The sequence below is a fragment of the Mobula hypostoma genome, chromosome 22 (assembly GCF_963921235.1).
Source record: "Mobula hypostoma chromosome 22, sMobHyp1.1, whole genome shotgun sequence".
NCBI classification, from domain to species: Eukaryota; Metazoa; Chordata; class Chondrichthyes; order Myliobatiformes; family Myliobatidae; genus Mobula; species Mobula hypostoma.
Window position 1 is genome coordinate 55,368,801 of NC_086118.1, and position 19,908 is coordinate 55,388,708.

At 46.2% G+C, this 19,908-nt stretch overlaps 1 long non-coding RNA gene across 1 annotated transcript; it reads left to right on the forward strand.

The window, feature by feature from the left end:
• The first annotated feature begins 5,550 nt into the window (after positions 1-5,550).
• On the forward strand, positions 5,551-17,677 carry LOC134336465 (uncharacterized). Its single transcript, XR_010015796.1, has 3 exons — positions 5,551-5,682; positions 9,318-9,434; positions 17,609-17,677. It is a non-coding gene; the product is annotated as an uncharacterized LOC134336465 (long non-coding RNA).
• Positions 17,678-19,908: the final 2,231 nt, after the last annotated feature.

A 19,908-nucleotide genomic window follows, 5' to 3' on the forward strand; every position in this document is an offset into this window, starting at 1 on the left:
TCACTGAACTGATCACTAAACACAATCCGTCAACTCACTTTCATGGACTCTGCAACTCATCTTCTCAGTATTATTTTATTACTGTTATTTGTTTGTATTTGCAGTTTGCCTTCTTTTGCACATTACTTGTTCAGTCTTTGTGTGTAGTTTTTCATTGGTTCTATATTACATCGACGACTACATAGGTGTTGCTTCCTGCACCCATGCTGAATTCATCCACTTCGTTTCCTTTGCCTCCAACTTCCACCCTGCCCTCAAATTTACCTGGTCCATTCTGACACCTCCCTCCCCTTTCTCTATCTCCAGAGACAGCTTATCCACTGATATCTATTATAAACCCACAGGATCTCACAGCTACCTGGACTATATCTCATCCCACCCTGCTGCTTGTAAAAACGCCATCCCCTTCTCAATTCCTCCACCTCTGCTGCATCTGCTCTCGGGATGAGGCTCTTCATTCCAGAACGAAGGAGGTGTCCTCCACCATCAACACTGCCCTCAGCTGCAACCCTTCCATTTCGAGCACATCTTCTCTCACCCCATCCTCCCGCCACCCTACCAAGACAGAGTTCCTCTTGTCCTCACCTACCACCCCACCAGCCTCTGCGTCCAGCGGATAATTCTCCGAAACTTCCACCATCTCCAACGGGATCCCACCACTGAGCACATCTTTTCTTCCCCCCCACCAACTTCATGTTTTTCACAGGGATCGCTCCCTGTGCGACTCCCTTGTCCATTCACCCCTCCCCACTGTCCTCCCTCCTGGCACTTATCCTTGTAAGCAGGACAACCTGCTCCTACACCACCTCCCTCAGTCCTCTTCAGGGTCCCAAACAGTCCTTCCAGATGAGGGAACACTTCATCTGTGAGAGTAAATTGGGGTCATATAATGTGGCCGGTGCTCCTGGCGTGGCCTCCTATATATTGGTGAGACCTGACGTAGACTGGGAGGCCACTTCACTGAGCACCTGTGCTCTGTCCGTCAGAAAAAGTGGGCTCTCCCAGTGGCCACCCATTTTAATTCCACTTCCCATTCCCATTCCAATATGTCTATCCATGGCCCCCTCCACTGTCGTGATTAGGTTGGAGAAACGACACCTTATATTCTGTTTGGGTAGCCTCCAACCTGATGGCATGAACATCAATTTCTTAAATTTCCGGTAATGCCCCCCCTTTTCACCATTTCCCATCCCCTTTTCCCTCTCCCACCTTTACTTTCTTCCATGGCCCTCTGTCTCCTTCACCAATCTTCCCAGCTCTTTACCTCATCCCTCCCCCTCCAGGTTTCACCTATCACCTCGTGTTTCTCTCTCCCCTCCCCTCACCTTTTAAATCTACTCCTCAGCTTTTTTTCTCCAGTCCTGCCGAAGGATTTCGGCCCGAAACGTTGACTGTACTTTTTTCCATAGATGCTGCCTGACCTACTGAATCCTTCCAGCATTTTGTATGTGTTGCTCAGATTTCCAGCACCTGCAGATTTTCTCTTGTTTCTATTATATTTTTTTGTTCTGCCTGCAGAAAGTGAATCTCAGGGTTGTGTATAGTGACATACACGTACTTTGCTAATAAATTTACTTTCAACTTGGAGCTTGTAATATTGTGCTCAATTCTGGTTGCTTAAATACATGAAGGACGTGGAAGCTTTAGAGAGATTGCAGAGGAGATTTACCAAGATGCTGCCTGGACCAGAGAGTGTCTTTTGAGGAAAGGACAAGTGAGCCTTTCTCTTTGGAACAAAGGAGGATGAGAGGTGTTGGAGGTGTATAAGATGATAAGAGGCATAGACAGAGTGGACCCTAAACGGGACCTTACTTGGAAGTTGAAGAGATGGTGCAAGATTGAAGGAAATATCTCTGATAGGGGGAGACCAGGATCATATTGCTGACAAGGAGCATGGAAGTTTTCATGTTTTATTGTTTTATAACTTTGAATCATAATGGATTTAACTTGGCTTTTTTGACACTGATCAGCAGAAAAAACTTTTGGGTCAAAGTGAAAACAGATCTTTACAAAGTGATCTAAATTAATTACAAATATAGAACACGAAATAATTGATTGCATAAGTACTCACCCCCTTTAAAATGACACACCAAACCATCACTGCTGCAAGCCAATTGGTTTTAGAAGACACATACTTAGTTGAATTGAGATCAGCTGTGTGCAGACAAAAGAATACTCCAAGAAACTCTGGGAAAAGGTTATTGAAAACACAAGTCAGGCGATTGATACAAGAAAATTTCCAACTCACTGAATATCCCTTGGGGTCCAGTTAAGTCAATCATTAAGAAATGGAAAGAATATGGCATAGCTGTAAATCTGCCCAGAGCAGGCGGACTTCAATAACTGAGTGACCGTGCAAGAAGGGGACTAGCGAGGGAGGCCACCAAGAGACCTATGACAACTCTGGAGAGTTACAAGCTTCAGTGGCTGAGATGGGAGAAACTGTGCGTACAACAACTGTTGCCCGGGTGATTCACCAGTCACAGCTGTATGGGAGAGTGGCAGAGAGAAAAACTGTTGATAAAAACTCACATGAAATATCAGCTAGCGTTTGCCAGAAGGCATGTGGGAGACTCTGGAGTCAGCTGGAAGAAGGTTGTATGGTCTGACAAAACCAAAATTAAGCTTTTTGGTCATCAGACTAAATGCTATGTTTGGCATAAGCCAAACACCTCACATCATCAAAAATACACCATCCCCACCGTGGCTGTATCATGCTGTGGGGACGCTTCATTGCAGCAGGCCCTGGAAGGCTTGTCAAGGTAGAGGGTAAAATGAATGCAGCAAAATACAGGGAAATCCTGGAGGAAAACCTGATGCAGTCTGCAAGAGAACTGTGACTTGGGAGATTTGTTTCCCATCAAGACAATGACCCCAGGCAAAAAGCCAAATCTACACAGGAAAGGCTTAAAAACATGAAAGTTAATTGTCTGGAGTGGCCAAGTCAGAGTCCAGATCTCAATCCAATTGAGAATTTGTGGCTGGACTTGAAAAAGGCTGTTCACTCATGATCCCCATGCAGTCTGACAGAGCTTGAGCAGATTTGTAAAGAAGAATGGGGAAAAATGGCAGTGTCCAGATGTACAAAGCTGATAGAGGCTGTAATTGCTGCCAAAGGTGCATCTACTGACTTGAAGGGATGAGTAATTATGCAATGAATTATTTTTGTGTTTAATAATTGTAATAAGTTTAGTCCAAATTGTGGAAATTCGTTTTCTATTTGATATGAAGAGTCTTTTCTGTTGTTCAGTGTCAAAAAAGCCAAATTAAATCAACTGTGATGCAATGTTGTAAAACGATAATACATGAAAACTTCCAAGGGTGGTGAATACTTTTTAAAGACAGTGTGTATATCTATTTACACGCACAAAATGCTGGGGGAGCACAGCAGGCCAGGCAGCATCTATTGGAAGAGGCACAATCGATGTTTCGGACTGAGACGGTTCCAATAGATGCTGCCTGGCCTGCTGCGCTCCACCAGCATTTTGTGTGTGTTGCTTGAATTTCCAGCATCTGCAGATTTCCTTGTGTTTGTGTATATCTATTTATTGTTTTTATTTGCATAGCTTGTCTTTTACACATTGGTTGTTTGTCAGCTGTTGTTTGTGTGTAGTTTTTCATTGATTCTATTGTATTTCTCTGTTCTACTGTGAATGCCTGCAAGAAGATGAATCTCAGAGTGGCATATCGGCACAGATGCACTTTGATAATAAATTTACTTTGAAACTTGAATTTTGAAGTGAGAGTGGACAGCCAGAGACTTTTTCCCAGCATGGAAATGGCCAGTAGGAGGGGGCATAATTTTCAGGTGATTGGAAGATAGAGGGGATGTCAGGGGTTAAGTTTTTTTCACACACAGAGTGTTGGTGCATGGAATGTGCTACTGGGGGTCACAGTGAAGGAAGCTACATTACGGATCTGTAAGAGATGGGCACATGGATGACAGAAATGGGGAGAATTGTGTGGGAGGGAAAGTTTAGATCGATCTTGGAGTTGGTTCAACACCGTGGGCCACCGAGCCTGTACTATACCCCCACCACCCAGGTCATGCTCTCTCCTCACTGCTGCCATCAGGAAGAAGATACGAGAGCCTCAGGACTCACACTACCAGGTTCAGGAACAGTTATTACCCCTCAACCATCAGACTCTTGAACCAAAGGGGATAACTTCACTCAACTTCATTTACCCTAACATTGAAACGTCCCACAACCTATAGACTCACTTTCAAAGACTCTTCATCTCATCTTCTTGAATTTTATTGTTTGTTTGTTTGTTTATTTATTTATTTTTCTATTTGCACAGTTTGTTGTCTTTTGCACACTGGTCGAGAGTTGCAAACTCATTTTCGCTGTATTGGTGCATGACAATTGTACTATGCAACGACCTTGGACTCACTTTACACCGCACGCTGTCGGAGCAGTGCTGCCAGGATAATCAAGGACACAACCCACCCAGCCAACACACTTTTCGTTCCTCTTCCCTCCGGGAGAAGGCTCAGGAGCTTGAAGACTCGTACGGCCAGATTTGGGAACAGCTTCTTTCCAACTGTGATAAGACTACTGAACGGATCCTGACCCGGACCTGGGCCGTACCCTCCAAATATCTGGACCTACATCTCAGTTTTTTTTGCACTACCTTACTTTCCATTTTTCTATTTTCTATTTATGATATATAATTTAAATTTTTAATATTTACTATCGATTTGTAATCCAGGGAGCGGGAAGCACAGAATCAAATATCACTATGATGATTGTACATTCTAGTATCAATTGTTTGGCGACAATAAAGTATAAAGATATTTCATTTCATTTGAATGCCCAAGTTGATACGGTCTTTCATTGATTCTATTATTGTTACTATTCTATAGATCTATTGAGTATGCCCACAAGATAATGAATCTCAGGGTTGTATATGGTGACATATATGTACTTTGAAATTTGTTCTGCGTTCCAATCTACATTATCGTTCTCCTTTACACTTGTGGACTGACCAATGTCAATAAACAATCTTGAATCCAAACTTGTTGTCATCTGCCCTGATCTTCCCCGAAGTGGGCGGGTGTTAATTAATGAGCTGTTTGATAGCACCCCTGCAAACGGCGCTTCGCCGCTTTGAAGGCGCTGTATAAATGTAGGCCTTTGTTGTTGCTACTGTAACCCGATGCTTTGGAGAAGCATTTTGAAGTCGATTCCAGTTAATTGGATCGCTGGGTTGGCGCTCCCTCTGCAGGAACACAAAGAGGAACTATTCACATAATCTTGAACCTTTGAAGTGTGATAAACAAAGGCTGCAGATTACTCAGGGACAATATAATTCTTTATTTTCTCCTATATTTTGACACCCAGCAGGGTAGCGAGACAAGGCACATCAATCATCTCCCCTCAGCTGCCAGTCCCTCCCACTGCGCTTCGCATAGTGCACATCTGCACTCTCGGACACTTACAGGCTCGTCTGTCTGCCGATGATAAAATGTTTAATTAATAAAGCCTCCCCCCCCCCCCCCCCCGGCTGCTCTCACAGCTGCCTCGTCCAGCCCTGCCTTTGTTTCCTGCCTGTTTGATTACCGTCCTGTCTGTGAAGTGGCCGAGGTCTCTCTCCTGTCAATGCCGGCTTCTCGCCGGGGCACAGTCTCCGCTCTGCGCACGGCGGCTGCCCGCAAACTCCCCGTGAGCAGAGGTCAAGGTACAAGCACGGCGAGGCGGAGGTTTGAGGGGGGTGGGGGCGCGCTGTAGAGCACCTGTGTGTTTGGGATGCAGGGGACCTTCGGCCCTCTGTATCCCGACTTGACTGGTATGGAAACACCAATGCCCGACAACGGGAAAGCCTACTAAAAGTAGTGGATACAGCCCGCTCTCCCCGCCCTTGAGCGCATCTACACAGAGCTCTGCCACAAGAAAGCAGCGTCCATCATTAATGACCCCCACCGTCTCTTCCCGCTGCTGTCATCGGGAGGGAGGCACGGTACCACTGCACCAGATTCAGGAGCAGTTATTAACCCTCAGCCATCGAGTTCCTAAACCTGGCAACTTTGTGAATAACTCCACTCACCTCATCACTGAACTGATTCCACAACCTATGCGCCCACTTTCATTGACCCTACAACTCATGTTCTCAGTGTTAGTTATTTAACTGTTTCTTTCTTTTGCACATCGGTTGTCCGTCTTGGTGTGTAGTTAGTTTTTCATTGGTTCTATTGTATTTCTCTGTTCTACTGTGAGTGCCTGCAAGAAAATAAATCTCAGGGTTGTGTAATTACTTTGAAGCCCTTTGAGCGCACACTGACCAACGACTGCCCGTTTGCTCCAATCTGACATCAATCCTGTCCTACTCACATTCCCATCCACTCCCCCCACAATTCCACCCATCACCTGCCCCACAGAGGCAACACACAACCTTCACAAGTGGAGCCCCCAGGGGAAGCTCACACGGTCACGGGGGGGGGGGGGCAGAGAGTCCGAATCAGAATCTGTAAACTGCATATGCACAATGCACCAGGGGTGAGAATTGAACCCACATCCCCGGTGGCCGCACCAGTCACCAGTCACCCCCACTCTTGCAGGAATGTCTGTGTGTGTGTGTGTGTGTGTGTGTGTGTGTGTGTGTGTGTGTGTGTGTGTGGGATGCAAAGGAGCTCAGGCCAAGACTGATTGGACCACCTGAGGTTAAAGTGCTATTCCTACCCTAAGCAAGTTCAAGTCTGTTCATCGGAGTTCAGCGAGACCCCCTCACTGTGATCTCTGCCGGCGTCCAACTCTTCGACCATGCACTCCGATCACCTGCCAGCTTGTGCTCTTTCCCCTCCCCACCTGCTCGTTCTCTCCCTTTCCAGTCCCGATGAAGGGGCAGCCTGCAAGTGTCACCATACGTTCTGGAACCAAAATAGCATGCCCACGGCGCTTGGCAACATGGACATTCCCTAAGTCAGATGTGAAAAGAGGAGGGTTGGACGTGGCGCTAGCAGCCCTGCCCTGTAAGAACTCAGAGCTACAGAAACCCAATGGAAGCTCCAGAGACCTCATCCCTGGGAGAAGAAAGATCTTCGAAGATGGGCTACACCCGGGGACAACTTGAAAGACTGGCCCAGGGCAGGGGACTCTGGCAAGCTGCTGTCCCAGTAGGAGTGATGGAATTAAGGTCAGGACGATGCCCGGCAGAACATAACAGAATGGTAGTGTAGTGATTAGCAAGACATAACAGAACGGTTGGCGCATGGCCAAGTGGTTAAGGCGTCGGTCTAGTGATCTGAAGGTCGCTAGTTCAAGCCTCAGCTAAGGCAGTGTGTTGTGTCCTTGAGCAAGGCATTTAACCACACATCGCTCTGCGACGACACCGGTGCCAATCTGTATTGGCCCTAGTGCTCTTCCCTTGGACAACATCGGTGGTGTGGAAAGGGAAGACTTGCAGCATGGGCAACTGCCGGTCTCCCATACAACCTTGCCCAGGCCTGCACCCTGGAAACCTTCCAAGGCGCAAATCCATGGTCTCATGAGACTAACGTATGCCTATGATGATGAACAGAACGGTAGTGCAGTGGTTATCAGGCGACGAGGGTTCGATTCCCACCGCTGTCTGAAAGGAGTTTGTAGGTTCTCCCCGTGATGGTGTAGGTTTCCTCCCACAGTCCAAAGTCGTACTGGTCGGTAGGTTAATTAGTCATTGTAAATTGTCCCATGCTTAGGCTAGGATTAAATCGGGGAAATACTGGGCAGCGTGGCTCGCATTGCTGGATCACAACATTCCAAACAACAACAGCAAAACAAGCCCCATTCCTCCCACCCACCCACACAGAAGGTCCTCTAACCCCAGGACAGATCGATTTTGGCCTCCAGTCTCCAATGGACTTGTGGATTCAGCACTTTGTGTGTGTTCCTTCCAGCATCTGCAGAATCTTTTGTGTTGACGATTAGAACTTGTGTGGGATCTGCTATTGATTGCTTTAACGGGGTCTCAGTGTAATGTCCCAATAAAACGTGAGGTGTTGCAGTGTGGAAGGACAAACCAGGGTCAGTCTTACACAATGAGTGATGGGGCACTGAGGAGTGCAGTAGAACAGAGGGATCTGGGAACACAGATCCTGAATTCCATGAAAGTGAAGTCACATATAGAAAGGGTCATAAAGAAAGCTTTTGGCACACTTTTTCATAAATCAAAGTACCGTGTGCAGGAGTTCGGATGTTATGTTGAAGTTGTATCAGCCAATGATGAGGCCTAATTTGGAGTATTGTGTCCAACTTTGGTCACCTACCTACAGGAAAGATGTCAATAAGATTGAAAGTGCAGAGAAAATTAACAAGGATGTTGCCGGGTCTGGAGGACCTGCGTTATAAGGAAAGCTTGAACAGGTTAGGACTTTATTCACTAGAGCATAGTTTAATGAGGGTAGATTTGACAGGTATACAAAGTTATGAGAGCTATAGGTAGAGAAAGTTCAAACAGCCTTTTTCCACTGTGGTTGGGTGAGACCACAACCAGAGGTCATGGGTTAAGGGTGAAAGGTGAAATGTGAAATGTTTAAGAGGAGCACTAGGGGGAATTTGTTCAGTCAGAGAGTGGTGAGATTTCAATGTTCGAGAGAAGTTTGGATAGGTATGTGGAAGGGAGGGATATGGATGGCTATGGTCCGGGTGCAGGTAAATAGTTTGGCATAAACTAGATGGGCCAAAGGGCCTGTTTCTGTGCTGTAGTGCTCTATGACTGTAAGTGAAGGCACCTCAGACAATGCAGTACTTGCTACCCAATGCACTGGAGAATTAACGTGGTCGAAGTGTTGAGTAAAGCCATTGCTTGCTCATTCAGAGGCTCAGGGTGAGTCGGGATGAATAAGTACCATCCCTCAGGTATGAAAACTAGCACCAGTACTGAATTCCACATAGACAGCAGCTTGGCAACCTCCCCAGACGTCACTGCGTGGGGTTCCAGGACAGCTCACCTTGCAGAGCCACGATCCACCGACATCAGACAAAGAGGTTTGGGGGGTGGGGAGGTGCAGACGGAGAGTTGGGCCTTTCACCATCCTGTTTTGTGGAAAGGCTCTGCCTGTGCTTTTGTGATTGATGTGTAGGCTGCAGGATCCTATCACAGGGTGTAGAGGCTCATATCCTGTTCTACATTTAAAGGACAGAAAGACACACCTGCAAAATACAATCAGCTTCTTGTCAGGGCCTGTGCTTGTGATTTCCTGTCCATTGTTACTGCTCCCCAAGAGAGAAGAGCTGGTATTATCAGCTTATCTTCATGTATACTGTGATACTTTACCAGCAATGCTTACATCTCCGCAATCATTAAAAGCTGTCTTTATCTCCCATTTTTCTCCACAGAGACAAAGGAGCCTCTTTACTTGCCCATCGTTATCCTGAAAGGGCGTTGTAACAGGGCGGTAAGGTCGAACAATGGTTAGCACTGCAGCGATCTGGGTTCAATTCCCACCACTGTCTGTAAGGAGTTTGTACGTTCTTCCCGTGACCGCGTGGGTTTCCTCCGGGTACTCCGGTTTCCTCCCACAGTCCAAAGATATACAGGGTTTAGTAGGTTAGCTGGTCATTGTAAATTGTCCAACTGTGATTGGGCTAGGGTTGAATTGGGGGATTGCTGGGTGGGGTAGCTCAAAGGGCTGGAATAGTCCAGTCTGTGCTGTGTCTCAAGAAATAAAAATACAGTGTCTATGTACCGATCCAAGTTTCTCTTAATTGTTGAAACTCACACCCACCACTTCCACTGGCAGCTCATTCCGCACTCTCACCACCGTCTGAGTGAAGAAGTTTCCCCTCATGTTCACCTTTCACCCTTAACCCATGACCTCCAGTTCTAGTCTCTGACCCAACCTCTGTGGAATAGGCCTGCTTGCATTTTCCCTGTCTGTTCATTCTTCGAGGGGGACCTGTTTGCACTCCAGTTCTGTGGCATCGGAAGCGGATGATGGCGCCTTTCAGGCGACGGCAGACTCCGCCAGTGCCTTTGTCAGGAGTCGGGAAGATATGTTGCAGTTTTATAAAACTCTGGTTCGGACACATCTGGAGCACTTTGTTCAGTTCTGGTTGCCTCGTTGCAGGAAGGATGCTGAGGCTTTTGAAATGGTGCAAAGGAGGTTCACTGGGACTCTGCCTGGACTAGAGGACATGTGCTATGAGGAGAGGTTGGACAAAGGTGGTGGGGATGTCGGCCTGAGGGAGTGGGTTTGGAGAAGTTCTGGGCATCAACCATGTTGGGCACAGTGCTGCCAGCCACAGGAGACCATAAGATATAGGAGCACAATTAGGCTATTTGGCCCATCAAGTCTGCTCCACCTTCCGATCATGGTTGATATATTTCCCTCTCAACCCCATTATCCTGCCTTCTCCCCGTAACTTTGACACCCTTACTAATCAAGAACCTATCAATCTCTGCTTTAAATATACCCAACAACTTGGCCTCCTCAGCTGTCTATAGCAATGAATTCCACAGATTCACCATCCTCTAGCTAATAAAATTCCTCCTTGTCATGGTTCTAAGGCAACGTATTTTTATTCTCAGGCTGTGCCCGCTGGTTCTAGACTCCCCCACTATAGGAAACATCCTCACTATGTCCACTCTGTCTAGGCCTTTCAATATTTGGTAAAGTTCAATGAGATTACCCCTCCCACCCCACTCCCCCGTTCTTCTAAACTCCAGCGAGTACAGGCCCAGAACTATTGATTGCTTCTCATACGTTAACCCTTTCATTTCCGGGATCATTCTTCTAAACCTCCTTTAGACCCTCTCCAATGCTAGAACATCCTTTCTTGGATAAGAGGTCCAAAACTGCTCACAATTCTCCAAATATGGTCTGACCAGTGCCTTTCAAAGCCTCAGCGTTACATCCTTGCTTTCATTCCTCTTGAAGTGAATGCTGACCTTGCATTTGCCTTCCTCACCACTGACTCAAGTTAACTTTCCCACTGATTGGGTCAATATTTACCTAAAGTTTGGATCACATCGAACAGAAAATCGACATCTTGCTGTTTGTGAGGGTTTGCTGTATAGAAATTGACTCTAATGGTTTATATTGCAACAATGTTCTCATTGGCTGTAAAGAGGAGTCCTGAAATTAAGAAATCCTGTTGGGAATCCAACTTTCTGTGCAGTGATGGTCAGCCTTTTGCAAAAATTAAACCATCCTCACATTATTTATTTTCAACAGCACGTGCAATGTGCTATTACAAATGTGTTGCTAACTTCGAAATTATTTTGATCTTTTTAAGGCATTTGTCCCTGATTGCTGAGACATTGCAAATCTGCCCAACCATACTGCAGGGGTCACATCTGAGAGAAACTGCACTCTTTTGAAGCAAAATGATTGCTTAATTTGCAAGAAAGGCGATGTTTTGGCCACGACTCCATAAGATATAGGAACACAATTAGGCCATGCTGCTCATCGAGTTTCTCTGCCATTTCGTCGTGCCTGATTTATTATTTCCTCTCAATCCTATTCTGCTGCCTTCTCCCCATTACCTTTTGCTTGGTGACAGGGCGTGAACCCAAGATCGACTCATTTCCCACCAATCTTGCTGATTTAAAGCATCGGTGAAGACTGAAAATCGAAGATGACAGCAGTAGGTGGGCAGGAGTTCAGCACTGTCTACCTGCGTTCAGATGGTCTCTTTCTTTCTCCCTCTTGCTCGGAGGAACGTGTCTGCGTGTGTCTGGTCTCTCTCTCTCCGTCTCACCAGTTGCTTCCGGCGGAAGGTCCCTGCGTTCATTGGTCTCTCTCTCGCTCTTGCTCTGGGAGTGAGTGCCAGAGACCTGGGTCTTGGACAATGTTTAGTTGAAGCAGTTTGCAGATTAGACTCTGTAGTTCACATTATGATGTGTTTCTGGTTTCTAGTTGGTCCTTTTTTAAAAAATTGCTGTTTTGTGCAATTTTGAATGGGGCGGCCTGCGAATAACGAACGATACAGTGTTAATTTGAACTGAACTATGCCCGAACCCTTTCCATGACTTTGGGAGTCGGTGTGGATTTGCACTCCCGTTTTTTCTGTTTGTGTGATTTGTTTTTTTTTGCTTGTTGTGGGGTTTGATGTTTTTCTTCGAATGGGTCTTTTTTTGTTTTGTGGCTGTCTGTGAGGAAGACAAATCTCAGGGTGTATACTGCATACATACTTTGATAATAAACATACTTTAAATCTTTAGATACACCCGATGACTTGGCCTCCACAGCTGCCTGAGGCAATGAATTCCACAGATATAAATTACATCGGGAAACTTTGAAAAAAACCTCAACTATTATTTGCAAAGAGAAGAAATAGGCTATTCAGTGTAACAATCCATGCTGTATGTATTTTCTGCTCGCCCCTCCTCATCTGACTCTTTCAATGTAACCTGCAGTTGCTGGATCCCGTGTCTATCCAGGATATTCTCCGATGTCTGGATGTGATTTGAGTGAATCGCTCAGTAGCAGTGTTCACATTCTCATGCTCTCTGGCGATAGAAATGTCTGAATTACCCATTGAGTATCTTGGTGACCATCGTAGTGTTGCTCACCATTCGTACAGATCATTCCATCAGATCAGTGCGGTGAGGTTGTACAAGGCAATGCAGTAACAGGGGAAGCCACTGACACGATGAGGGAAGCCGTGAACACTGCCAGAGATGGAGGGCCTTTGTTGTTGACCTAAGTGCCGGTCGTGTAACAGGCAACAGAGAATAGAGAGAAACAATAACAGAATGCAGAATAAAGTGCTATTTCTCGCTTTCTACCATTTTCAAAATTATTCATTTTTTTAGTGAAAACGGATCATTCTCTCTCTCTCCCTCCCCTCCCTCTCTTCCTCTCCGTCCTCCCCTCACTCCCTACTCCTGAAGGAACAGCCCTGCATTTGAAACGGTCTCTCTCGCTCCCTTCCTCGATGCTGTCGCAGGACAGTGCCAGAGCTCTGCGTCTTGGGCAAGGTATAGTGCCTACAAGCTTTGATGATAATCGTGAATAACGCTGGAGTCTGCTGACTTGGTTAACTTTCTGAGCCCTGTTTGAAGAGGCAAAGCTGGATTGTTCTGAAATAGCACTGAATATTTGGCTAACTGGTGATCTCACTTTAACAGCTGTACATTAGGAAAACCGTACGAGTGACTGAGATGTTGATTGTCAGCTGAGAAACAGCTTAGGATGCTTGGTATGTTGTGGGAGGTGGTACTGGCCTTTGCTTATGCTGCCGAAAGGGGGAATTACAACTGAGCGTTGAACTGATGTGAGACTGAATGAGGAAGTGTTGAAAGGAGCTTTAATTCATTGTTGAACGTAAAATCCACATCATTCCTAAAACAAATTATGGCCCAGAATTCATTCCAAAATTCTAGATATAAATAAAAGGAATCTGTGCTACCCACATCTATTCAAACTAACCCTAGACCCATTGAGATGAAAATAAAATGATAAAGATTAGATTTATTTGTCACATCCATATAGAACACAGAAGAGTAAAGCACATGAACACGCCATTCAGCCCACAATGTTGTGCCAAACCAGCTAAAAAGCAAATCAAAAGCACCTAAACACTAATCTCTCCTACCTACACCATAACCACATCCATCCATGTGCCTATCCAAACATCTCTTAACGGCCTCTAATGTGTTTGCCTCTACCACCGTACCGGGCAGCACATTCCAGGGTCCACCACCCTCTGAGTAAAAAAACTTACTCCTCATATCCCCGTTGAACACAGCCCCTCTCACCGTCAACACATGGCCTCTGGTATTAGACATTTCAACCCTGGGAATCAGATACTGTCTGCCCACTCTATCTGTGCCTCTCATAATCTTATAAACCTCTATCAGATCTCCTCTCAGCCCCCTGACACTCCAGAGAAAACAAGCCAAGTTTATCCAGTCTCTCATGATAGCACATGCCCTCTATACCAGGCAGCATCCTGGTAAACCTCTCCTGCACCCTCTCCAAAGCCTCAGCATCTTTCTGCAGTGGGGTGACCAGAAGTGTATGCAATGCTCCAGGTGTGGCCTAACCAGAGTTTTATAAAGTGGCGACATAACCTCCTGACTTTTGAACTCAATGCCTCGACTAATAAGAGCAAGTATTCCATAAGCCTACGTAACCACTTTGTCGATCTGTGAAGCTACTTTCATGGAACTATGAACTTGGATCCCAAGATCTCTCTGCATTTGCCCCACTAAGGTGCAACACCTCACATTTATCTGGGTTAAACTCCATCTGCCATTTCTCTGCCCACATCATGCTGTATTCTTTGCCAGTCTTCTACACGATCCACAACTCCACCAATGTTGGTATCATCTGCAAATTTACTAACTCACCCATCTACATTTTCATCCAGGTTATTTAAATACATCACGAACAGCTGAGGCCTCAGCTCAGATCCCTGTGAACACCACTAATTACAGACCTCTATCTTGAATAAGTCCCTTCAACCACTACTCACAGTCTTCTCTGAGTAACCCAGTTCTGAGTCCAAACAGCCAATTCACTGTGGACCCCATGCGTCTTAGTCTTCTGGATTAGACTCCCCATGAGGGACTTTGTCAAACACCTTACTAAAATTAACATAGACAACATCCACTGCCTCATTTGCAACACGCTGGAGGAACTCAGCAGGTCAGGCAGCATCCATGGAAACGATGAGTCAATGTTTCGGGCCACTGCCTCATCAATCTCTCTCATCACCTTGTAAAAAAAAACTTCAGTCTAGTTGGTAAGACATGACCTGCCACACACAAAGCCATGCTGACTCTCCTTAACTAGGCCATGGGTTTCTAAATGCTTATATATCCTATCCCTAAGAATTTCCTCCAGCAATCCCCTACAACTGATGTGAGACTCACTGGTCTATAGTTCCCAGGATTTCCCCTTGTTCCCTTCTTAGGTAGAGGTACAATATTGAATTGAATTGAATTGACTTTATTTCTTATATCCTTCACATACATGAGGAGTAAAAATCTTTACGTTCCATTTCCATCTGAATGTGCAATGCGCAATCACAGTAATTTATAATAAATAGAACAGTCAATGTAATATAGAGTACACTCAAGTCAGCGTGAGTTCATCAGTCTGATGGCCTGTTGGAAGAAGCTGTCCTGGAGCCACTTGCCAGTGCTCTGGGACCTCACCTGAAGCTCGAGTGGACACGAAGATATTGGTCAAGTCTCCAGCAATCTTGCCTCTTGCCTCCTTCAATAACCCTGGGGTAAATCCCATCAGGCCCTGCGGACTTATCCACCTTAATGTTCATTAGGAGGCCCAACCCTTCCTCCTCCTTGACCTCTAGACGCCTTAACATATTTAAATATATATTGAAACATTCAACCTAAAGCCTGATTTATACTTCTGCGTCAACGCGACACCGTAAGTACTGCGTCGCCACAAACCCTACGCAAAGCCGACGCAGATCCCTACACCAGAGCCTGTGTTGCTGTGAAGCGCACCTCTCCCAAAATGTAACCGCACGTCTCAGCAATGCAGACCGTAAGAACTGTGATTGGTCCGCTTGGTAGCATTGCATTTCCTCCTACGCTGCAATAGCTTCCCATTGGGCGACTGAAGGGCAGGGAAGGAACTCTGGCTGCAATGCTTTCCATAAAGCTTTACAGACCTCCGGAATTATGGAGGACACATTTCACTTTAACAAAAAAAATGCTCACTTCTTGTTTACCCCGAGAAAGACTACCATGACCATGAAGCCTGGCATGGGCAGGTGTGTGTGCATGTGTGACATGCGTGAATTGCAGAGTGACGCAGACACACCAACGCACAAGTATAAATGCTCACAACACACGTAAGTCACTTGCGTAGGTTACGGCGTCGAGTTAACGCAGAAATATAAGTCAGGCTTTACAGTGCAATGCATCATTTAAGTCAATGCCCGACACAATCTGGGATGTTCTGGGGGCCGCCTGCAAGCGTAGCCGTGCCTCTGGCTCCAACATATCATGGCCATAACTCACTAACCCCAACCCTTACTTCTTTGGAATGTGGGAGGAAACGGAGCAACTGCGTGAAATCCCCATGTGGGAACAGGGAGAATGTACAAACTCCTTATAGACAGCAGCAGGAACTGAACTCTGATTAAGGTCACTAGTGTGTTTTATTCTCACCACAGAATTTGCCTGATCTGCTGAACAATCTGAATTTGTTTCAGACTCCCCGCGTCTGCAGCAATTTGCTTGTGGCTCATCGAGGTGTGTCTCTGAGATCACTGAGATGTGGAAATGATTAATGATACCGGAGGGCGGGTGTCCCATTATTTTAACTTGTTTCCTCCGTCATCCTGGGATAGGTCAGAGGATCTGTGTGGTGGTCCTTTGATGGTCAGACCTTTTCTAAGTGATTCACACACGTTCAGAGAGTGACAGCAGAATTACTAACCCACCCCCTCTCGCCCAGGTCTCATGAAATATTAACTCGGGTTCTCCACAGAGGCTGTCGGACCTGCTGAGTGTTCCCAGCATTTTCTACTTTATTTCAGATTTCCAGCGTCTGCGGTTTTTTGATTTTTGCTAACTTCAGCAAGTGGGAACACTGTATCACGGCGTTACGTGCGAAAGGGTGCCAGTTGTGCACTCCAGCAGGCCTTCCCCGACTACCGTTCCCTTAGGGTGGCATAGTAATATAGCAACTGGTGTAAGGTGCCAGCGATCACTGATCAGGGCTCAGGTCCCGCCATGGTCTGTAAGAAGTTTATACCTTCTCTATGTGACTGCATGGGTTTCCTCCAGGTGCCCTGGTTTCCTCCCACATTCCAAAGACGACGCGTTGGGGTGAGTGAGTTGCAGGCATGCTACGTTGGTGCCAGAAGTGGGGCAACACTTGTGGGCTGCCCCCTGCACATCTCGGATTGTGTCGGTCGTTGACACAAACGGCTTTTTTCACTGTATGTGTTGATGTACGTGTGACAAACGAAGCTAAATCTTCAAAATATATCTCATCTTCCATTGCTGTAAACCACTCTGTTTCAAACTGGATGGCATTAGACACTCCCATTTTAACAGATGATCAACTCAAACCCAGCTTAAAACAGTGAAGAGTAAAACAGGAAACACCGGGAATGTTCAACAGGCCAGGCTGACCGGTCCATGCCAACAACAGTGCCTCCCCAGCTAGTTCTAATTTCCTGCATTTGGCCCATATCCCCCTAAGCCCCTCCACACGCCGACAGAATGAATCAGGCCTTTCAGCCCATCCAGGTCAAACTTCTTGCCTCTGCACTCAATTCACATTTGCTCACACTAGGTTCAAAGTTCAAGGTACATTTATTATCAAAGTATGTATCCAGAATACAACTCTGAGATTTGTCTTCCCACAGACAGCCATGAACCAAAGAAACACCTTGGAAGCTGTTCAAAGGAAAACATCAACCCCCTGTCCAAAAAAAAAACAAACTGCGCAAGATGCAACAAGAACATCAACCCCCCCAAACTTCTACCCTTGTCTATTAGGCATCAGTCTCTGAAACTTTGTGACTGTATCTGATTCCCCAACCTCTTCTGGCAACAAGTTCCAGATATCAGTCCCCCTCTGTGTAAAAACCTAACCCTCAGATCCCCTTCAAAAGCCCTATTCCTCTTATTTTTGACACCCCTTCCATGGGAGAAAGTGTTTGATTACTTGTGCCTCTATCTGCTCACCCCTCAGCCCCTGTCACTCCAGGAGAATCAAGCCCAGCCTCTTCCCGTGACGAAAGTCCTCAAATCCAGCCAACATCCAGGTGAATCTCCTCTGCTCTCTCTCCAGTGCAGCCACATACCAAGACAACGGGTGAGCTAAGATCTCCAGATGATCTGTTGATATTGGTTTGTTATTGTCGCGTTACCAAGATACAGAAAAGCTTCTCCTGCAGACCGTTCATACAGATCAAATCATTACATGGTTTATTGAGCTAGAATAAGGAAAACAATAATAATACAAAATAAAAAGTAAAAACTATTGAAAAAGTGCAGTGTGGGTAAAGGAAAGTGCAAGATTGTAATGAATAGATTGTGAGGCCGCATTGCGCATTCAAGGGTCTGACAATAGTGGAATAAAGATGTCCTCGAGCCTGGTGGTGTGTGCTTTCAGACTTTTGTATCTTCCGTCTCATGGGAGACAGCAGAAGAGAGAACGTCTGGGATGGTGGGGTTTTTGATGATACTGGCTACTTTACTGATGCAGTGAGCAGCACGGACAGGGTCTAGAGATCTCTAGCAAATCTCTACAGCTGCACCACCACAGAGAGCTTTCTGACTGGCTGCATCACTGTGGAGGTGCCTAGGCAGAGGATGGGAAAAAGCTGCAGAGGGTTGTAAACTCAGCAGCTCCATCATGGACACCAGCCTCCCTACCTTTGAGGGCACCCTCGAAAGGCGGTGCCTCAAGAAAGCGGCATCCATCACGAAGGAGCCACGCCATGCAGGACGTGCCCCCTTCTCATTACCGTCATCAGGGAGATGGCACAATGTTCACTCAGTGTTTTAGGAACAGCTTCTTCCCCTCTGCCATCAGATTTCTGAATGGTCCATGCTTGTTCCTTTTACCTGGAACGTCGACTTTGATACACTCTTCCCAGACGCCGGCCACACTGTTGAGTCAACTGCCCTTTATACCACTGGTATTTAGGGCAGCAATGAAGATTCTCCATCCCTGGAGTTGGTCAGGGCTTCCTTCAGCATGTTGGGAGCTTCCTCTCTGTTGTCACCACTCTCAGTTATCCACATCCTGGGTGGAGTCTCAGGAATACCACCACACTCAGATGTAAAAGGATTCTTCATTGCCGTTTGTGTAACAATTTTATTTGACCAGTCAGTGTTGTTAGCCCTGAGCTAAAACCAGTGAGCCTGGAGGACCAGTGGACCACTGTTAGTCTGCCCTCTACCCTTTGACCTGTTTGGATGGGTGACCCTACCAAAAGCCAAAGCACAAGGCCCTGATTCCAGCCAACATCGCTCCCCGGGTCACTGAGGCATGCCAGCCTCCAAACCACGACAAGGTTGTGGTCTTCTTGGAAGGCTGTCGAGTACATCCAGAATTTTCTGCTTTTGTTTCAGATTTACAGCATTAATAGGATTTTGCTTCAGAAAGACATGTATTCCCAGGAACCAGGGAAAATGAAACTTGCTCTGTTTACTGAGAACCCTACAAAGGAGCAGTTCTCCATCCTGAAACCTGCCTGTTCCCTGTTCCGATCAACAGTAACGACATTCTGAAAACACGAGTGTGGTAAAACTCACAATTTACATACAGATCTTCAAAGAAGACCGTCTCAAATCAGATGTGGTGGAGTGGAACGAGAGCTGCTTTTCATATCAGTTAGGTCATAAATTAATAATGTGCATGTGTACCTAACATAACCCAAGGATTACTGATAAGTTATAGGCGATCAGTGAGATTCAACAGCTTCAAAGTTTTTGAGTCCAACAGAAAGTGTAAACTCTGTGTAATTAGCTAGAGGAAAACCACCAATGTATCAAAAGAGAACAAACAATATCAGGGGAGACATTGATGGGAAAGATTCCAGAAGGGGAAAAATTAAGTCTTAATCAGGAGAAAGAGAACACATACAAAGTGCTAGAGGAACTCAGCAGGTCAGTTGGGAATAAACAGTCGACGTTTCAGGCCGAGGCTCTTCATCAGGACTGGAAAAGTAAGGTGAAGAGGCCAAAATAAGAAGGTTTGAGAGCGGGGGAAGGAGTACAAGCTAATAGGTGAAACCAGCTGAAGGAGAAGGTGGTAGATGGGAGAGGGGGATGAAGGGAGAGGTGGACAGGAGGGGATAGGTGGAAAAGGTAACAGGCAGAAGAGGGATGAATCTGATAGGAGAGCAGAGTGGACGATGGAAGAAAGGAGAGGAGGGGCACCAGGGGGAGGTGCTGGGCAGATGTGGGGAGGAGAAGGGGTGAGAGAGGAACTGGAATGGGGAAATGGAAAAAGAGAGAAGCAGGAGGGGGAGAAATGACCAG